General features: G+C 49.7%; 1 protein-coding gene across 9 annotated transcripts in view; it reads right to left on the minus strand.

The window, feature by feature from the left end:
- GMEB1 (glucocorticoid modulatory element binding protein 1) overlaps positions 1-10506 on the minus strand; it is a 49898-nt gene extending 39392 nt beyond the window's left edge. For 6 of the 9 annotated variants that reach the window (XM_074014678.1, XM_045376486.3, XM_045376494.3 and 3 more), the window contains exon 1: positions 9900-10008. The gene's annotated coding sequence lies outside the window, so the exon portion shown is untranslated. Of the gene's footprint in view, positions 1-3254; positions 3562-9899; positions 10009-10113 lie in introns of those variants that run through there. The other 3 variants (XM_074014685.1, XM_045376491.3, XM_065526410.2) reach the window with 3 other exon arrangements.
- Between the last annotated feature and the right edge of the window lie 7436 nt (positions 10507-17942).

A 17942-nucleotide genomic window follows, 5' to 3' on the forward strand; every position in this document is an offset into this window, starting at 1 on the left:
GCAGAGGTTGCAGTGAGCCAAGATCGCGCCACTGTACTCCAGCCTGGTGACAGAGCGAGACTCCATCTCAAAAAAAAAAACTAGAAAAGGGCCAGGCACGGTGGCTGATGCCTAGCACTTTGGGAGGCTGAGGTGGGTGGATTGCCTGAGCTCAGGAGTTCAAGACCAACCTGGGCAACATGGTAAGACTCTGTCTCTACTAAAAGTACAAAAAATTAACCAGGTGTGGTAGCGTGCACCTGTAGTCCCAGCTACTCGGGAGGCACAGGTTGCAGTGAGCCAAGATCATGCCACTGCACTCCAGCCTAGGTGACAGAGCAAGAGTCTGTCTCAAAATAAAATTATATAAAACTAGAAAAGAGCTGGGCGCAGGGGCTCACGCCTGTAATCCCAGCACTTTGGGAGGCCAAGGCGGGTGGATCATGAGGTCAAGAGATCGAGATCTTCCTGGCTAACATGGTGAAACCCTGTCTCTACTCAAAGTATAAAAAATTAGCTGGGCGTGGTGGCAGGCCACTGTAGTCCCAGCTACTCGGGAGGCTGAGGCAGGAGAACGGCAAACCCAGGAGGTAGAGCTTGCAGTGAGCCGTGATCGTGCCACTGCACTCTAGCCTGGGCGACACAGCGAGAATCTGTCTCTAAAAAAAAAAAAGAAAACTAGAAAAGAAAATCACGGGTCTCCTCTCTCAGCTTTGGAGCCCCCTTCCCTCTGTCTCTGTATAGGCGAGCTTATTCCTTTCTTCTCCCTTCTTTCTTTCTTTCTTCTTCTTTTTTTTAGATGAAGTCTTGCTCTTGTACCCCAGGCTGGAGTGCAATGGTGTGATCTCAGCTCACTGCAACCTCTGCCTCCCAGGTTCAAGCAATTATCCTGCCTCAGGCTCCTGAGTAGCTGGGATTACAGGCACCTGCCACCACGCCCGACTAAATTTTGTATTTGTCGTAGAGACGGGGTTTCACCATGTTGGCCAGGCTGGTCGCAAACTCCTGACCTCAGGTGATCCACCCGCCTCGGCCTCCCAAAGTACTGGGATTACAGGTGTGAGCCACTGTGCCCGGCCTCTTCTCCCTTCTTTCTTGCCTATTAAACTCTCCGCTCCTTAAAACCAAACCAAACTAAAAAATAATAAAAATCAATGAACTGGTTCAGCTGGCTAACAACAGTAGAACCAAAACAATTAAGACCGTTGAGTCTAGAAAAGGCCAAAAAGGAATGTGATGAAGCATACAAATGCCATCTAATCCTAGAATAATTGAACCAATAAATATCTTCAAAATTTGAACCATAAAAATACAGGCGGAATTAAAAGAATCAGCTAACCTTTATTGAGCTAGCACTCATTGTCAAGCATCATGCTATAACACATTTAATTTAAAAGATGTAATACTTTAGCAGGTAGCAAACTTATAGAATTCATTATTCCAAAAATGTGCTTTAAATTTTCAAAAATTACAGATTATGAGCCAGGTGCAGTGGCTCACGCCTATAATCTCAGCACTTTGGGAGGCCGAGGCAGGCAGATCACGAGGTCAGGAAATCGAGACCATCCTGGCTAACATGGTGAAACCCCGTCTCTACCGAAAAAAATACAAAAAATTAGCCGGGTGTGGGGGTGGGCACCTGTAGTCCCAGCTGAGATCGCACCACTGCAGTCCAACCTCGAAAAATCGAGACTTTGTCTCAAAAAAAAAAAAAATTAAGATTATACATCCCTTATTTGAAATGCTTGAGACCAGGAGTGCCTCAAATTTCAGATTTTTTTTTAATTTTGGCATATTTACATACACATAATGTGACACCTGGGGGATGGGACACAAGTCTAAACACAAAATTCAAAATTCAATTATGTTTCATATACACCTTAAACACATAGCCTGATGGCAATTTTTTTTTTTTTTTTTTTTTGAGACAAAGTCTCGATTTTTCGCCCAGGCTGAAGTGCAGTGGCGCAATTTCGGCTCACTGCAACCTCCGCCTTCAGGGTTCAAGTGATTCTCCTGCCTCAGCCTCCAGAATAGCTGAGATTACAGGCACCCGCCACCACACCCAGCTAATTTTTTTGTATTTTTAGTAGAGTCGGGGTTTCACTATCTTGGCCAGGCTGGACTTGAACTCCACCTACCTCAGCCTCCCAAAGTGCTGGGATTACAGGTGTGAACCACGGCGCCCGGCCGCTTGATCGCAATTTTATACAATATTTTTCTGTTTGTTTTTTTTTTTTAGGAGTCTCACTCTGTCGCCCAGGTTGGAGTGCAGTGGCGCGATCTCGGCTCACTGCAAGCTCCGCCTCCCGGGTTCACGCCATTCTCCTGCCTCAGCCTCCGGAGTAGCTGGGACCACAGGCGCCCGCCACCACGCCCGGCTAATTTTTTGTATTTTTTAAGTAGAGACGGGGTTTCACCGTGTTAGCCAGGATGGTCTCGATCTCCTGACCTCGTGATCCACCCGTCTCGGCCTCCCAAAGTGCTGGGATTACAGGCTTGAGCCACCGCGCCCGGCTTATACAATATTTTTCATAATTTTTTGCATGAAACAGAGCCTGCATTAACTACTAATCTGTGGGATTTTTTCACTTATGGCATCATGTTGGCTCAAAAAGTTTCAGATTTTGGAGATTTGGGGTTTCAGATTTTCAGATTAGGGATACTCAATCTGTAATACCTTAGGCAAAAAAATGGGTTACTGGATGGTTAAAGAAGCAGATTTAAAAGGATGTCTCTAACTTCAACTTTCTACCCTAAAGTAAGTCCCCTCTACAACATTCTGAATAGGTGGTTGACTAACTTCTTAATATCTTCCTCAATAGGAACTCACATTTTACCCTTTACCCACACCATATATTAGCACCCAAGAGGAATGTTCTGGCTTCTTCTCTAGCCTTCTCAGAGTTTATCAGAGAGGATAATTATAATCATCCACAATACATCTCTCAATGTCAGTCTAAGTCATGGGTCTGATTCACCATGGCAATTCTGACCTTCTTCAGAGAAGCAAGTTTGGGTTGAGTATCACTCATTACCCTAAATACCATATTCCTTGCAGGTAACCCGAAACCAGCTCTAAATGCAAGGTCATCTCTAAGCTAAGGGTAAATGGAAAAGTAGCTCTTGTTTACAGCAACAAAAAATCCTGAGGCAAGATCAGTGAGTTGATCCTTTGAGTATTTCATGGAAGGGGCTTTAGAGTATTCATTGTGAAATCACACAACTCTCTCTGGAATTCTTTTTTCTTTTTCTTTTTTTAAATTTAAACTTACTTTTATTTTATTTTATTTTGAGACAGAGTCTCACTCTGTCGCCCAGGCTGGAATGCAGATCTCGGCTCACTGCAACTTCTGCCTCCTGGGTTCAAGCGTCTTGCGCCTCAGCCTTCTGACTAGCAGCTGGGATGACATGTGCACAACACCATGCTCGACTTTTTGTATTTTTAATAGAGACAGGGTTTCACCATGTTGGCTGGGCTGGTGTCAGAACTCCTGGCCTCAAGTGATCTGCCCGCGCCTGTCTCCCAAGGTGCTGGGATTACAGGAGGGAGCCACCCTGGCCGGCCTCTACCTGGAATTCTAAGTGAACACATGTAAAGGAAATATGTCAAATGTACGTTAAATGCTTAAGAACTCACTATTCTGGGCCAGGCGTGGTGGCTCACACCTGTAATCCTAGCACTTTGGGAGGCCGAGGCGGGCGGATCACGAGGTCAGGAGATCGAGACCATCCCTGGCTAACATGGTGAAACCCCGTCTCTACTAAAAAAATACAAAAACCTAGCCGGGCGAGGTGGCTGGTGCCTGTAATCCCAGCTACTTGGGAGGCTAAGGCAGGAGAATCGCTTGAACCCGGGAGGCGGAGGTTGCGGTGAACCAAGATTGCGCCATTGCACTCCAGTCTGGGCAAGGAGAGCGAAACTCTGTCTCAAACAAACAAAAAAAAAATTAACTATTCTGGCTGGGCACAGTGGCCCACGCCTGTAAACCCAGCACTTTGGGAAGACGAGGCAGCCAGATCATCTGAAGTTGGGAGTTAGAGACCAGCCTGACACACATGGAGAAACCCCGTCTCTACTAAAAATACAAAATTAGCCAGGCATGGTGGCCCATGTCTGTAATCCCAGCTACTTGGGAGGCTGAGGTAGGAGAATTGCTTGAGCCTGAGAGGCGGAGGTTGCAGGTGAGCCGAGATTGTGCCTTTGCACTCCAGCCTGGGGGACAGAGAGAGACTCCGTCTCAAAAAATAATAATAACTATTCTGTAGTTTTTTGGTTTTTTGTTTTGTTTTGTCTTGTTTTTTGAGACAGGGTCACCCTCTGTCACCTAGGCCAGAGTGGAGTAGAGTGTTTCTGGCTCACTGCAGCCCCGACCTCAGAGCCTCAAGTGATCCTCCCACCTCAGCCTCTGGAGTAGCTGCCACTATAGGTACCAAGCACCAACCCTGCTAATTTCTGTTTTCCTTTTTTTCATTAACTCTTTTTTTTTTTTTTTTCCCAGACAGAGTCTCGCTCTGTTGCCCAGGCTGGAGCACAGTGGCAGGGTCTTGGCTCACTGCAACCTCCGCCTCCTGGGTTCAGCAATTATCTGCCTCAGCCTCCTGAGTAGCTGGGATTACAGGTGCCGCCACCACGCCTGGCTAATTTTTTCTATTTTTAGTAGAGACAGGGTTTCACCATGTTGGTCAGGCTGGTCTTGAACTCCTGACCTCGTGATCCACCTGCCTCAGCCTCCCAAAGTGCTGGGACAGGCGTGAGAGAGCATGCCTGGCCTAATTTCTTTACTTCTTTGTAGACATGAGGTCTTGCTATGTTGCCTAGCCTGGTGTCAAACTCCTGGGCTCAAGCAATCCTCTCACCTCAGCCTCCCAAAGTGCTGAGATTAAAGACCTGAGCCACTGTGCCCAGCCTGTAGTTATTTTCAAAGACAAAAAAGACGCTTTGAAACTAAGCACATCACTGCTCATATATTTACCAGAAAACTAAACAAATGACTTCTGACCCACTCTAAATTCATTTTTGCGTGTCCTGAAAATCCAATGTCTAAAATGTGGCAAGATGCAAGTATCAGGTTGCACGTGGTGGCTCAAGCCTGTAATCCCAGCACTTTGGGAGGCCAAGGAGGGCGGATCACTAGGTCAGGAGTTCGAGACCAGCCTGGCCAACATGGTGAAACCCCGTCTCTACTAAAAATACAAAAATTAGCCAGGCGTGGTGGTGGGCGCCTGTAATCCCAGCTACTCAGGAGGCTGAGGCAGGAGAATCACTTGAATCCAGGAGGCGGAGGTTACAGTGAGACGAGATTGTGCCACAGTCACTGCACTCCAGCCTGGAAACTCCATCTCAAAAAAACAAACAAAAACGGACAAGTGTCACATGATTGCAGGGAAGGACACTGGAACTAGTAATGAAAAAGGAGTAATATTGGCTGGGTGCAGTGGCTCACGCCTGTAATCCCAACACTTCAGGAGGCCGAGGCAGGTGGATCATGGGGTCAAGAGATCAAGACCATCCTGGCCAACATGGTGAAACCCCATCTCTACTAAAAATACAAAAATTAGCTGGGCACAGTGGCTCACGCCTGTAATCCCAGCACTTTGGGAGGCCGAGGCAGGCGGATCACCTGAGATCGGGAGTTTGAGACCAGCCTGGCCAACATGAAGAAACCCCATCTCTACTGAAAGTACAAAATTAGCAAGGCATAGTGGTGCATGCTTGCAATCCCATCTACTTGGGAAGCTGAGGCAGGAGAATCACTTGAACCCAGGAGGCAGAGGTTGCGTTGAACTGAGATTGCGCCACTGCACTCCAGCCTGGGCAACAAGAGCAAAACTCTGTCTCAAAAATAAATAAATAAATAAATAAATTAGCTGGGCGTGGTGACGTGTGCCTGTAGTCCCAGCTACTCGGGAGGCTGAGGCAGGAGAATCACTTGAACCCAGGAGGCAGAGGTTGCAGTGAACCAAGATAGCGCCACTGCACTCCAGCCTGGCGACAGTGAGACTCCATCAAAAAAAAAAAAAAAAAAGGGAATACTATTGGCACTTTTGGGAGGGGGGGATGGATAGCATTAGGATATATACCTAATATAAATGACGAGTTAATGGGTACAGCACACCCACCAACATGGCACATGTATACATATGTAACAAACCTGCACATTGTGCACATGTACCCTAGAACTTAAAGTACAATAATAACAAACAATAATAATAATATTGGCACTTTCTGGGGACTTAAAAAAGTAAAAATAAATACGAGATTTTCTGAAATTTTCTAACCCCAAAATATTTATTTAATTTTTTTTGAGATGGAGTTTCTCTCTTGTTGCCCAGGCTGGAGTGCAATGGCATGGTCTCGGCTCACTGCAACCTCTGCCTCCCGGGTTCAAGCGATTCTCCTGCCTCCCAAGTAGATTATGGGCATCTGCCACCACGCCCAGCTAATTTTTATTTATTTATTTATTTATTTATTTATTTTTATTTATTTATTTTTTTTGAGACGGAGTCTTGCTCTATCGCCTAGGCTGGAGTGCAGTGGCGCGATTCTCGGCTCACTGCAAGCTCTGCCTCCGGGGTTCACGCCATTCTCTTACCTCAGCCTGGGACTACAGGCGCCCTCCACCATGCCCCGCTAATTTTTTGTATTTTTAGTAGAAATGGGGTTTCACTATGTTAGCCCGGATGGTCCCCATCTCCTGACCTCGTGATCTGCCCACCTCGGCCTCCCAAAGTGCTGGGATTACAGGCGTGAGCCACAGCACTTGGCCAGTTTTTGTATTTTTAGTAGAGACAGGGTTTCACCATGTTGGCCAGGTGGGTCTCAAACCCTTGGCCTTAGGTCATCTGCCCGCCTCCGCCTCCGCCTCCTAAAGTGCTGGGATCACAGGCGTGAGCCACCGCCCCAAGCCCAAAATATTTATTTGTTCCACACTATTATAATTTTTGGAGACTGTGTAGTCGTTCTTTTTTTTTTTTTTTTTTTTTTTTTTGGTGAGACATAGTCTCACTCTGTCACCCAGGCCAGAGAGCCGAGGCTAGCTCTCAGCTCACTGCAACCTCGACTTCCGGGGCTCAAGCGATCCTCCCACTTCAACCTCTGGAGTAGCTGGGACCACAGGCAGCTAGCTCCACCACACCCGGCTAATTTTTGTTATTTTTTGTAGAGACAGAGTTTCACCATGTTGCCCAAGCTGGTCTGGAACTCGAGCTAAAGAGAGGCCAAGGAGGCCACTCACTTTGGGATTAGTGCTGTAATGCTATAGTGCTGGCATTACAGGCATAAATCACAGCGCCCGCCAGAAAACTAACAAAATTAGGCAGGCGCAGTGCCGCGCCGGTAGTCCCAGCTACTCAGGAGGCTGAGCTGAGAGGATCGAGTTTGCAGTGAACTGAGATCCCGCAATGCACTCCCACCTGGGCGACAGAGGAAAACTGTCCCCCTAAAAAAATAAAAAGAAAAAAGAAATTTCCAATCTAAACTACGGTTTTGTTTAAAACGAGGGGGAAAAATCCAAGTTAAAACTTTGTTACTTGAGGCCAAAACTCCTTGATATCCCCTTTATTTCTTCTCATGCATTCAGTGGGTGATCCAGAGTGCTACAAAATGTAATGATGTCAACAAGTAAAGTATGCAGAAATACTGAGAGAAGTATCCAGAGGAGGTGAAATTCCAAGTCACAGACTGGAGACTACTATGTAGATGTCTGAGTGAGAGATGGGATAAGAGTTCTCTGGAGTCATCCCGCTACAATCCGGTGGAGTTTGGCTTAGGGCAAGACCAAAATACTGCCCCCACAATAAACCCAATGAAGCAGAGTAGAAGCTGCCTATTCAATGTATTTGCTGAAGTAAACATGAAGCAAAAAAAAAAAAAAAATCATTTAAGATATTAAATATACATCCTTGATATAAGGCTCTCAAATTAGGAGACAGTGCAACCATTGAATGAGAAGGTTCCCCAGCCAAGCACAGTGGCTCACGCCTGTAATACCAGCACTTTGGGAGACCAAGGCGGGCGGAACACGAGGTCAGGAGATTGAGACCATCCTGGCTAACACAGTGAAACCCTGTCTCTACTAAAAATACAAAAAATTAGCCTGGTTGGGCTGGGCGCAGTGACTCACGCCTGTAATCCCAGTACTCTGGGAGGCTGAAGATGTCGGATCACCTGAGGTCGGGAGTTCGAGACCAGCCTGGCCAACATGGTGAAACCCCGTCTCTACTAAAAATACAAAGATTAGCTGGGCATGGTGGCGGGCGCCTGTAGCCCCAGCTACTCAGGAGGGTAAGGCAGGAGAATTGCTTGAACCCGAGAGGCGGAGGTTGCGGTGAGCTGAGATCGCGTCATTGCACTCCAGTCTGAGCAACAAGAGTTAAACTCGGTCTCAAACAACAGCAACAAAAAATTGCCTGGTCTGGTGGCACGTGCCTGTAGTCCCAGCTACTCAGGAGGCTGAGGCAGGAGAATTGTTTGAACCCAGGAGGCGGAAGTTGCAGTGAGCCGAGATTGCACCACTGCACTCCAGCGTGGGCGAGAGCGAGACTCCGTCTCAAAAAAAAAAAAAACGAGAAAAAAAAAAAGAAAAGGAAAGGAAAAGGTTCCCCAAATGCACTTTGGTAACTATTAGCAGAGGCAAGGGGGAAGAAGATAATCCCTCAACACTAGAATTACGTCGGGCAGTCTCTTTTCCTAAAACCCGTCTTGATTCGCCTAAACAGACATCAATCAAGGCCCCATCTGTGTCTACTAGGAAGTGGTTTTGCGATTTCTCTCATCTTGAGAGAATCCAGGGCTGCGCCTGCTCTGCTGTCTAGGTCAAGGCTTCACCCACTTGTCTGGTGGACCATCCTCCAAGACCCTCGGGTTGAGATTTTGCCTTCATCTCTCCTGCCCCTCAATTAGATAACACCTGGCAAATTCCTCTGTCATTTCAGAAAGCGGGAACACCCTAAGCGTCTTTCCTCAACGATCTCTTCTCTCAAAAAGATAGGTTTCTCCATCCTCTGACCGAGCGAGTTACTCTGTTCTCCACCTAGACATCAAGAGACACCTAGACACCTTCCATCCCCTCAGGTTTGGACGCTGCTCTTTCGTACTTCAGGAGGCTCCAGGAGTCTTCCTACCACGCGCTCATCTGTGGGGAGACCTGGGCCTGCTCACTTCCCTTTGGAGCTCCTCTTCCTTCCCTGCCTTTGGAAAAGAACCTGCTTTTTTTTCCCCCTTGTTCTGAGTGGCCGAGGCCTCTGCCGCGCCCCTCGGGAGAAGCTGGACTCTGCTTTCCTCAGAAGAACCCACTCTGTACTGTTGCTCCCCGGCCAAGGCTCCCAGAGGGTCTCCTCCCAGGCGGGCATCCGGGCTTCCAGCACCTATCGTCCCCATCCCAAGGGCGGGACCCAGGCCTCCAACCAGCTAGCTCCTCATCCAAGGGCCCGGTGCTCCCCGGACCCCGCCTCTGGGGATACCCCAGGCTCCCCAGACCCCTCGACGGGGTCCTGGGGCCCTGGCCTCTCAGTCCGGAGTCACTCCGGCCCCTCCTGGCCCCTCAGCCTAGTACTTCCGGGCCCCTCGGTCCGGGGGCGCCGGGGCCCCCCAAGTGGTGGACTCGCCGGTTCCCGCCGCCCCGGCCTGGGGCCCGAGCCCCGGCAACGCGGCCGGCTGCGCTGGGGGCGGCCCGGCTGCTCGGGCGGACCCAGCGGCAGCGTCCCCCCACCCCCCCGCGGCGCCGCGACGTCCGCTCGCTCCCCGGCGGCGGCGGCGGCACGCACAGGGCGTGGGGAGGCGCCCGCGGAGGCAGCAGCCCCCCGCCCCCTGCGCGCCCGCCCGCCCTCGCCGGCCGCCGCGCGGCCCCCGCGCCCGCCCCCCCGCCCCCACCCCACCCCGCGTCCGCGCCCGCGCGCCCACCCCTCCCCCTCCTCACCGTCTCCGTCGGGCGGGCGGGCGGCGAGCGGCCAGGGCGGGCGGGCGACGGAGCATGCGCAGAGGCCGCCACGGCAGCTACCGCCACCGCCGCCGCCAGGCCGGGCTTCAACACTTCCGGCCGCCGCCGCCGGCGAACTGGCGCCTTAAAGGGGACGCGTCCCTATTGCCGGCCCCACCGAGGATTAACCTTAGCCAAGGGATTTGGGCCTTACCTAAGCAGGATTCTTCCGCCCTTGAAAATCGGTGTTGGAAAGGTCGCTAGAGACCCCAGTAACTCTCCTTCCCGCACCCATAGATGAGGAAAATAAACCCTAAATGAAAGAATCACTTCAACCACAATTGAGGGCCAAACTAGCTTTCTCGACTCCTCTGGAGGACTCTACGCCATTTACCTCCCCAAATCCTGTTTTATGAAATTTACATCTTATCAGACCCTTCAAGTTACAATCCAGCTATCAATTTGCAATCAGAAGATCTGCATAGATCGGTAACTGGTCACGAGTCCTTGAGCAAACCCTAAGCATTGTCTGACCCATGCCTGTTTCCCAAGTTTTTCCTGCTTGTGAGTTTCTGCGTTGAAGTCTTGACTCCCCTGCTGGAAGTGTAAACGACTCTGGAGGAATTCCTTGACAGCTCTAAACCTCTGTTTCCGATAAGACATAATGTGAGTGCTAAAAAGTGATACCTGCATGAAAAGTGCTTCAGAGAGTTCCTGGGGTCAGTAATAGTAATTAACAAGTATTATGACCTTTCTTTTTTTTTTTTTTTTTTTTTTTTGAGAAGGAGTCTCGTTCTTTGGCCAGGCTGGAGTGCAGTGGCGCGATCTCGGCTCACTGGAACTTCCGCCTCCTGGGTTCAAGTAATTCTCCGGCCTCAGCCTCCCGAATAGCTGGCACTAGAGGCGCGCGACACCACGCCCGGCTTTTTTTTTTTTTTTTTTTTTTTTTTAGTAAAGAGGATTTCACCATGTTGGCCAGGTTGGTCTCGATATCTGACCTCGTGATCCACCCGCCTAGGCCTCCCAAAGTGCTGGGATTACAGGCGTGAGCCACCGCGCCCAGCCGTAGTAAGACCTTTCTATGGCCAGATGCAGTGGCTCACGCCTGTAACCCCAGCACTTTCGGAAGCCAAGGCAGGCGAATCACTTGAGACCAGAAGTTTGAGACCAGCCTGGGTAACATGGTGAAACCCCGTCTCTACTAAAAATACAGAAATTAGATGGGCGTGGTGGCATGCGCCTCTAGTCCCAGCTACTCAGGAGGCTGAGCCAGGAGAATCACTTGAACCCGGGAGGTGGAGGTTGCAGTGAGCCGAGATCAGGCCATTGCACTCCAGCCTGGGCAACAGAGTGAGATTCTGTCTCAAAAAATAAACAGGGCCGGGCGCGGTGGCTCAAGCCTGTAATCCCAGCACTTTGGGAGGCCGAGGCGGGCGGATCACAAGGTCAGGAGATCGAGACCACAGTGAAACCCCGTCTCTACTAAAAATACAAAAAAAATTAGCCGGGCGCGGTGGCGGGCGCCTGTAGTCCCAGCTACTCAGGAGGCTGAGGCAGGAGAATGGCGGGAACCCGGGAGGCGGAGCTTGCAGTGAGCCGAGATCGCGCCACTGCACTCCAGCCACAGCGTGAGACTCCGTCTCAAAAAAAAAATAAATAAATAAAAATAAATAAATAAATAAACAGACAAAAAGACCTTTCTATGGTCTATGGCTTGGTGAAGATGTTTCTGTCTCGTATAATCCTCACAGCAACCCTACTAAGTAGGTTTCTTTCTTTTTTCTTTCTTTCTTTTTTTTTTTTTTTTTCTTGAGACAGGCCTTGCTTGATCTCCCAGGCTGGGTGCAGTGGTGAGATCTCGGCTCACTGCAGCCCCAGCCTCCTGTGCTCAAGCAATCTTCCTGCCTCAGCCCCCGGAGTAGCTGGGACCACAAGCAGGAACCACCATGCCTGGCTAATTTTTATATTTTTAGTAGACATGGGGTTTTACCATGTTGCCCACGCTGGTCTCTAACTCCTGGGCTCAAGCAGTCCTCCTGCCTTGACCTCCGAAAGTGCTGGGATTACAGGTGTGAGCCACCATAATCGTTTGTTTATGTATTTATTTATTTATTTTTATTTTTGGAGACGGAGTCTCAGTCTGTCGCAAGGCTGGAGTGCAGTGGTGCGATCTCGGCTCACTGCAACCTCTGCCTCCCAGATTGAAGTGATTCTCCTGCCTCAGCCTCCCGAGTAGCTGGGACTACAGGCGCGTGCCACCATGCCTGGTTAATTTTTTGTATTTTTAGTAGAGACGGGGTTTCACCGTGTTGGCCAGGATGGTCTCGATCTCTTGACCTCATGATCCGCCTTCCTCGGCCTCCCAAAGTTCTGGCATTACAGGTGTGAGCCACCGTGCCTGGCCATTTATTTTTATTTAGTTATTTTGGGGGATAGAGTCTTCTCCTGGGCACAAGTGATCCTCCAACCTTGACCTCCTGAGTAGCTGGGACTATAGGCTTGCGCAACCACACCCTACTTTTTGTGTTTTTCATAGAGCTGGGGTTTCACCATGTTACCAGGGCTGGTCTCAAATTCCTGAGCTCAAGTGATCCACCCACTTCAGCCTCCCAAAGTACTGGGATTATAGTCGTGGGCCACCATGCCTGGATGATAACTGATTTTTTTTTTTGAGATGGAGTTTCGCTCTGTTGCCAGGCTGGAGTGCAGTGGCCCCATAATCTCAGCTCACTGCAACCTCTACCTTCTAAGTTCAAGGGTTTCTCCTGCCTCAGCCTCCTAAGTAGGGAGGATTACAGGCATGCGCTGCCATGCCTGACTAATTTTTGTATTTTTAGTAGAGATGGGGTTTCACTATGTTGGCCAGGCTGGCCCCAAACTCATGACCTTAAGTGACCCACCTGCCTTGGTCTCCCAAAGTGCTGGGATTGCAGGCATGAGCCACTGTTCCTGGCCTATAACTGATTTTTTTTTTTTTTTTTTTTTGAGACGGAGTCACTCTTGTCACTCAGGCTGGAGTACAATGGTGCCATCTTGGCTCACTGCAACCTCTGCCTCCCGAGTTCAAGCAATTCTCCTGCCTTAGCCCCCGAAGTAGCTGGGATTACAGGTCCCCGCCACCACATCTGGCTAATTTTTGTATTTTTAGCAGCGACGTCGTTTCACCGTGTTGGCCAGGCTGGTCTCAAACTCCTAACCTCAGGTGTTCCACCCGCCTCACCTTCCCAAAGTGCTGGGATTACAGGCATGAGCCACCACTCCCGGCAACTGATTTTTTAAAAGACAAAAACTTCAAGCATCATCTGCTCTCCCCTCCAGCCTGGAACAGTGTCTCTGGCTGTCCACCGACTCTCCATACTCTACATGCCCACAGCTGAATTCGTTTCTTTCCCCGCCCCCCTTAGATGTCATCAGCAAACCTGCTTCTGTCCTGATGACCCCCACCTCAGGGAATGTTGCCCTCATCTCTCAGTCACCTCCCAAAGACCCCTAGAATATCACCTCTTCTCTAACCCCTGCTGGTCTAAGATCATCATCATCTGCCTCTGTCACAGCCAGGGCCTCCTAATTGGTCTCCCTGCTTCCTGTCTTGCTGCCTTTGAATCTTCATTCTTAATTCTTCTAGTGGCCTCCTATCCCCTTTAAAAAAATTTGCTAGTGAACTCCCCGTCATGGTCAATAGGACCTGGCACTGGGATCCTCTCTTGACCTCTTGACTTCCTTTTTTTTTGAGAGAGAGTCTTACTCTGTCGCCCAGGCTGGAGTGCAGTGGCACAATCTCAGCTCACTGCAACTTCTGCCTCCAAAGTTAAAGTGATTCTCCCACCTCATTCTCCCAAGTAGCTGGGACTACAGGCACGTACCACCACACCTGGCTAATTTTTGTATTTTTAGTAGAGATGGGGTTTCACCACGTTGGCCAGACTGGTCTCAAACTCCACCTCAGCCTCCCAAAGTGCTGGGATTACAGATGTGAGCCACCATGCCTGACCTTGACTTGCCTTCTTTCTGTCTCTCTAGTCCAGCCACACTGGCCTTCCTAAAGTTCCTCCAACACATGGATTTCACAGCCTTTCCCCGTACTGTTTCGCCAGGCCGGGCACCCTCTTCCTCTGGATCTTCAGCTGCCTCCTTTGCATCTCCCAGGTCCCAGCTCCTCAGCCTGGTCTTCCCTGTCTCCTTGTCTCAAGTTGTGCCTTCTCCCCAGACACTCCTACCTCCTTTATAGTCCTTACCCATTCCTGACATATCTTGCCCCCGTCTGTATCCACAGTCCCCTCCCCTCCCCTCCATACATATATACCCCGCAATGGAACCTCTGTGAGAGCAGGGACAAAGTCGATTTTATTCATAGTAGGATTCCCCCAGCTCCTAGAACATTGCTTGGTGCCTAGACAGCACTCAAAAAAATATTTAAAAGCCTATTAAGGACTGCCTGTATTTTTGTATCTACTTCCCCAACCCCCACAGCTTACCCCACCCTTCTGCATCCACATTCTCAGAAGCCAGAAGCCACTAACAGATGGAGAGTGAATCAGAAAAGGAGGCAGAGAGAGAAAGGAAAGTCTGCCAGTTGGTGCAAAAAAAAAAGACTAGGATGAATCTAGATGCAGTAGTCAGGTGTATCACCTCCTCCACCACCCCACCGCAGCCCTACCCTCACCCAGGGTCCACCACCGCAACCAAAGCAAAAGGCAAGGCCGGTTGCGGTGGCTCATGACTGTAATTCCAGCATTTTGGGAGGCCAAGGCGGGTGGATGGCTTGAGTCCAGGAGTTCAAGGCTGCAGTGAGCCGTGATCAGGCCACTGTACTCTGGCTTACGTGACTCTGTCTCAAAACAACAACAACAACAACAAAAAACCTTCCACTGACACCAGCCACTCACTTTACAGAACTCGGAGCCCAGTCAGTGCTACCTCCCTTGTCGTAGGACCTTCATTACTTTGTTAAGGCTCTCTCTGGGCCTCAGTCTACCTATCTGTGATGGTGACCATTATGCAACTAAAATAAAGGCTGATGAGACAGAAACAATTTGATAAAGGCTTATTGGAAGGCAAATGTGAGAATTGACCCGGGAAGACACACCAACAGAGTTGGGCATGTTCCTGAGTCTGTCCTAAGAACAAAAGTTTTTACAGGAAAGGGTTTTTTTTGTTGTTATTGGTTTTTTTTTTTTTTTAAGACGGAGTCTCCATCTGTCACCCAGGTTGCAGTGCACTGGCACGATCTCGGCTCACTGCAACCTCTGCCTCCCAGGTTCAAGCAATTCTCCTGCCTCGGCTTCCGGAGTAGCTGCTGGGATTACAGGCGTGCGCCCCCACGCCCAGCTAATTTTTTTTTTTTTTTTTTTTTTGTATTTTTAGTAGAGATGGGGTTTCACCATATTGGTCAGGCTGGTCTCGAACTCCTGACCGTGTGATCCGCCCGCCTCGGCCTCCCAAAGTCCTAGGATTACAGGCTTGAGCCACCGTGCCCGGCCTACAGGAAAGTTTAAAACAAGAGTGTGGGCCGGGCGCGGTGGCTCAAGCCTGTAATCCCAGCACTTTGGGAGGCCGAGACGGGCGGATCACGAGGTCAGGAGATCGAGACCATCCTGGCTGACACGGTGAAACCCCGTCTCTACTAAAAAAATACAAAAAACTAGCCGGGCGAGGTGGCGGGCGCCTGTAGTCCCAGCTACTCGGGAGGCTGAGGCAGGAGAATGGCGTGAACCCGGGAGGCGGAGCTTGCAGTGAGCTGAGATCCGGCCACTGCACTCCAGCCTGGGTGGCAGAGCGAGACTCTGTCTCAAAAAAAAAAAAAAAAAAAAAAACAAAAAAAAAAAAAACAAGAGTGTGGGCCTCATACCAGAATTGTCCTCTTTTTTCTTTTTCCTTTTTTTTTTTTTTTTTTTTTGAGGTGGAGTTTCACTCTTGCCCAGGCGGGAGTGCAATGGCGTGATATTGGCTCACCAAAACCTCTGCCTCCCGGATTCATGTGATTCTCCTGCCTTAGCCTCCTGAGTAGCTGGGATTACAGGCATGCACCACCATGCCCGGCTAATTTTGTTTGTTTAGTAGAGACAGGGTTTCTCCATGTTGGTCAGGCAGGTCTCAAACTCCCGAACTCAGGTGATCCGCCTGCCTTGGCCTCCCAAAGTGCTGAGATTACAGGCGTGCGCCACCATGGCCAGCATTTTTTTTTTTTTTTTTTTTTGAGACAGAGTCTGTTTCTGTCGCCCAGGCTGGAGTGCAATGGCGCGATCTCGGTTCACTGCAACCTCCGCCTCCCAGGTTCAAGCGATTCTCCTGCCTCAGCCTCCCAAGTAGCTGGGACTACAGGTGTGTGCCACCATGCCCTAATTTTTTGTATTTTTAGTATAGACAGAGTTTCATCATGTTAGCCAAGATGGTTTTGATCTCCTGACCTCGTGATCCACCCACCTTGGCCTCCCAAAGTGCTGGGATTACAGGCGTGAGCCACCACGCCTGGCTTTTTTTCTTTTTTTTTTAGAGACAGGGTCTCACTTCACTGCTCAGGGTAGAGTACAATGGTGCAATCATAACTCACTGTAGCCTGGAACTCCTGGGCTCAAGGGATCCTCCAACCTCAGCCTCCAGAGTAGCTAGGACTACAGGTGCACATCAGTTAATCTTAAAAAAAAAATCAGCATCCTATTTAGTGTCCCAAAGGTTACATATTGATCACTACAACAATTTGAGGAATTTACAATAAGATTTTGTGCTGGTATGTTCCTATTGTTCTGTACAAAAAAAAAAAACAAACAAATTTTTTTTTTTTTTTTGAGACAGTCTCGCTCTTTTGCCCAGGCTGGAGTGCAGTGGCCGGATCTCAGCTCACTGCAAGCTCCGCCTCCCGGGTTTACGCCATTCTCCTGCCTCAGCCTCCCGAGTAGCTGGGACTACAGGCGCCCGCCGCCTCGCCTGGCTAGTTTTTTTTGTATTTTTTTTAGTAGAGACGGGGTTTCACCATGTTAGTCAGGATGGTCTTGATCTCTTGACCTCGTGATCCGCCCGTCTCAGCCTCCCAAAGTGCTGGGATTACAGGCTTGAGCCACTGCGCCAGGCCAATTTTTTTTTTTTGAGACAAAGTCTCACTCTTGCCCAAGCTAGAGTGCAGTGGCGCGATCTCTGCTCGTTGCAACCTCCACCTCCCGGGTTCAAGCGATTCTCCTGCCTCAGCCTCCCGAGTAGCTGGGACTACAGGCACACACCACCATGCCCAGCTAGTAAAGATGGGGTTTCACTGTGTTGGCCAGGCTGATCTTGAACTCAAGCGATCTGCCCACCTCAGCCTCCCAAAGTGCTGGGATTATAGGCGTGAGCCACTACACCCGGCCTGAGAAAGATTATTTTTGTTTTTTCTGAGACAGAGTCTCACTCTGTCACCCAGGCTGGAGTGCAGTGGCACCATCTTGGCCCACTGCAACCTCCATCTCCTGGGTTCAATCGATTCTCCTGCCTCAGCCTCTTGAATAACTGGGACTACAGGCCCTCACCACCACACCTGCCTAATTTTTGTATTTTTAGTAGAGACGGGGTTTCACCATGTTGTCCAAGCTGGTCTCGAACTCCTAACCTCAGGTGATCCACCTGCCTCAGCCTCCCAAAGTCCTGGGATTACAGGTATAAGCCACCAAGCCCAGCCAACAACAGATTCTTTACTGGGACACAGAATGTCACCATCGTGTCATAAGACTTCTCCAAGGTGGATTAATTTGGAATCTTGCTTACTTTCTTTTTTTTTTTTTTTTTTTTTTTTGAGACGGAGTCTCACTCTGTCGCCCAGGCGGGAGTGCAGTGGCCGGATGTCAGCTCACTGCAAGCTCCGCCTCCCGGGTTTACGCCATTCTCCTGCCTCAGCCTCCCGAGTAACTGGGACTACAGGCGCCCGCCACCTCGCCCAACTAGCTTTTTGTATTTTTTAGTAGAGACGGGGTTTCACCATGTTAGCCAGGATGGTCTCGATCTCCTGACCTCGTGATCCACCCATCTCGGCCTCAAGAATCCTGCTTACTTTCAAAATTGAGCTGAGGGTTATCA

The sequence above is a fragment of the Macaca fascicularis genome, chromosome 1 (assembly GCF_037993035.2).
Source record: "Macaca fascicularis isolate 582-1 chromosome 1, T2T-MFA8v1.1".
NCBI lineage: Eukaryota > Metazoa > Chordata > Mammalia > Primates > Cercopithecidae > Macaca > Macaca fascicularis.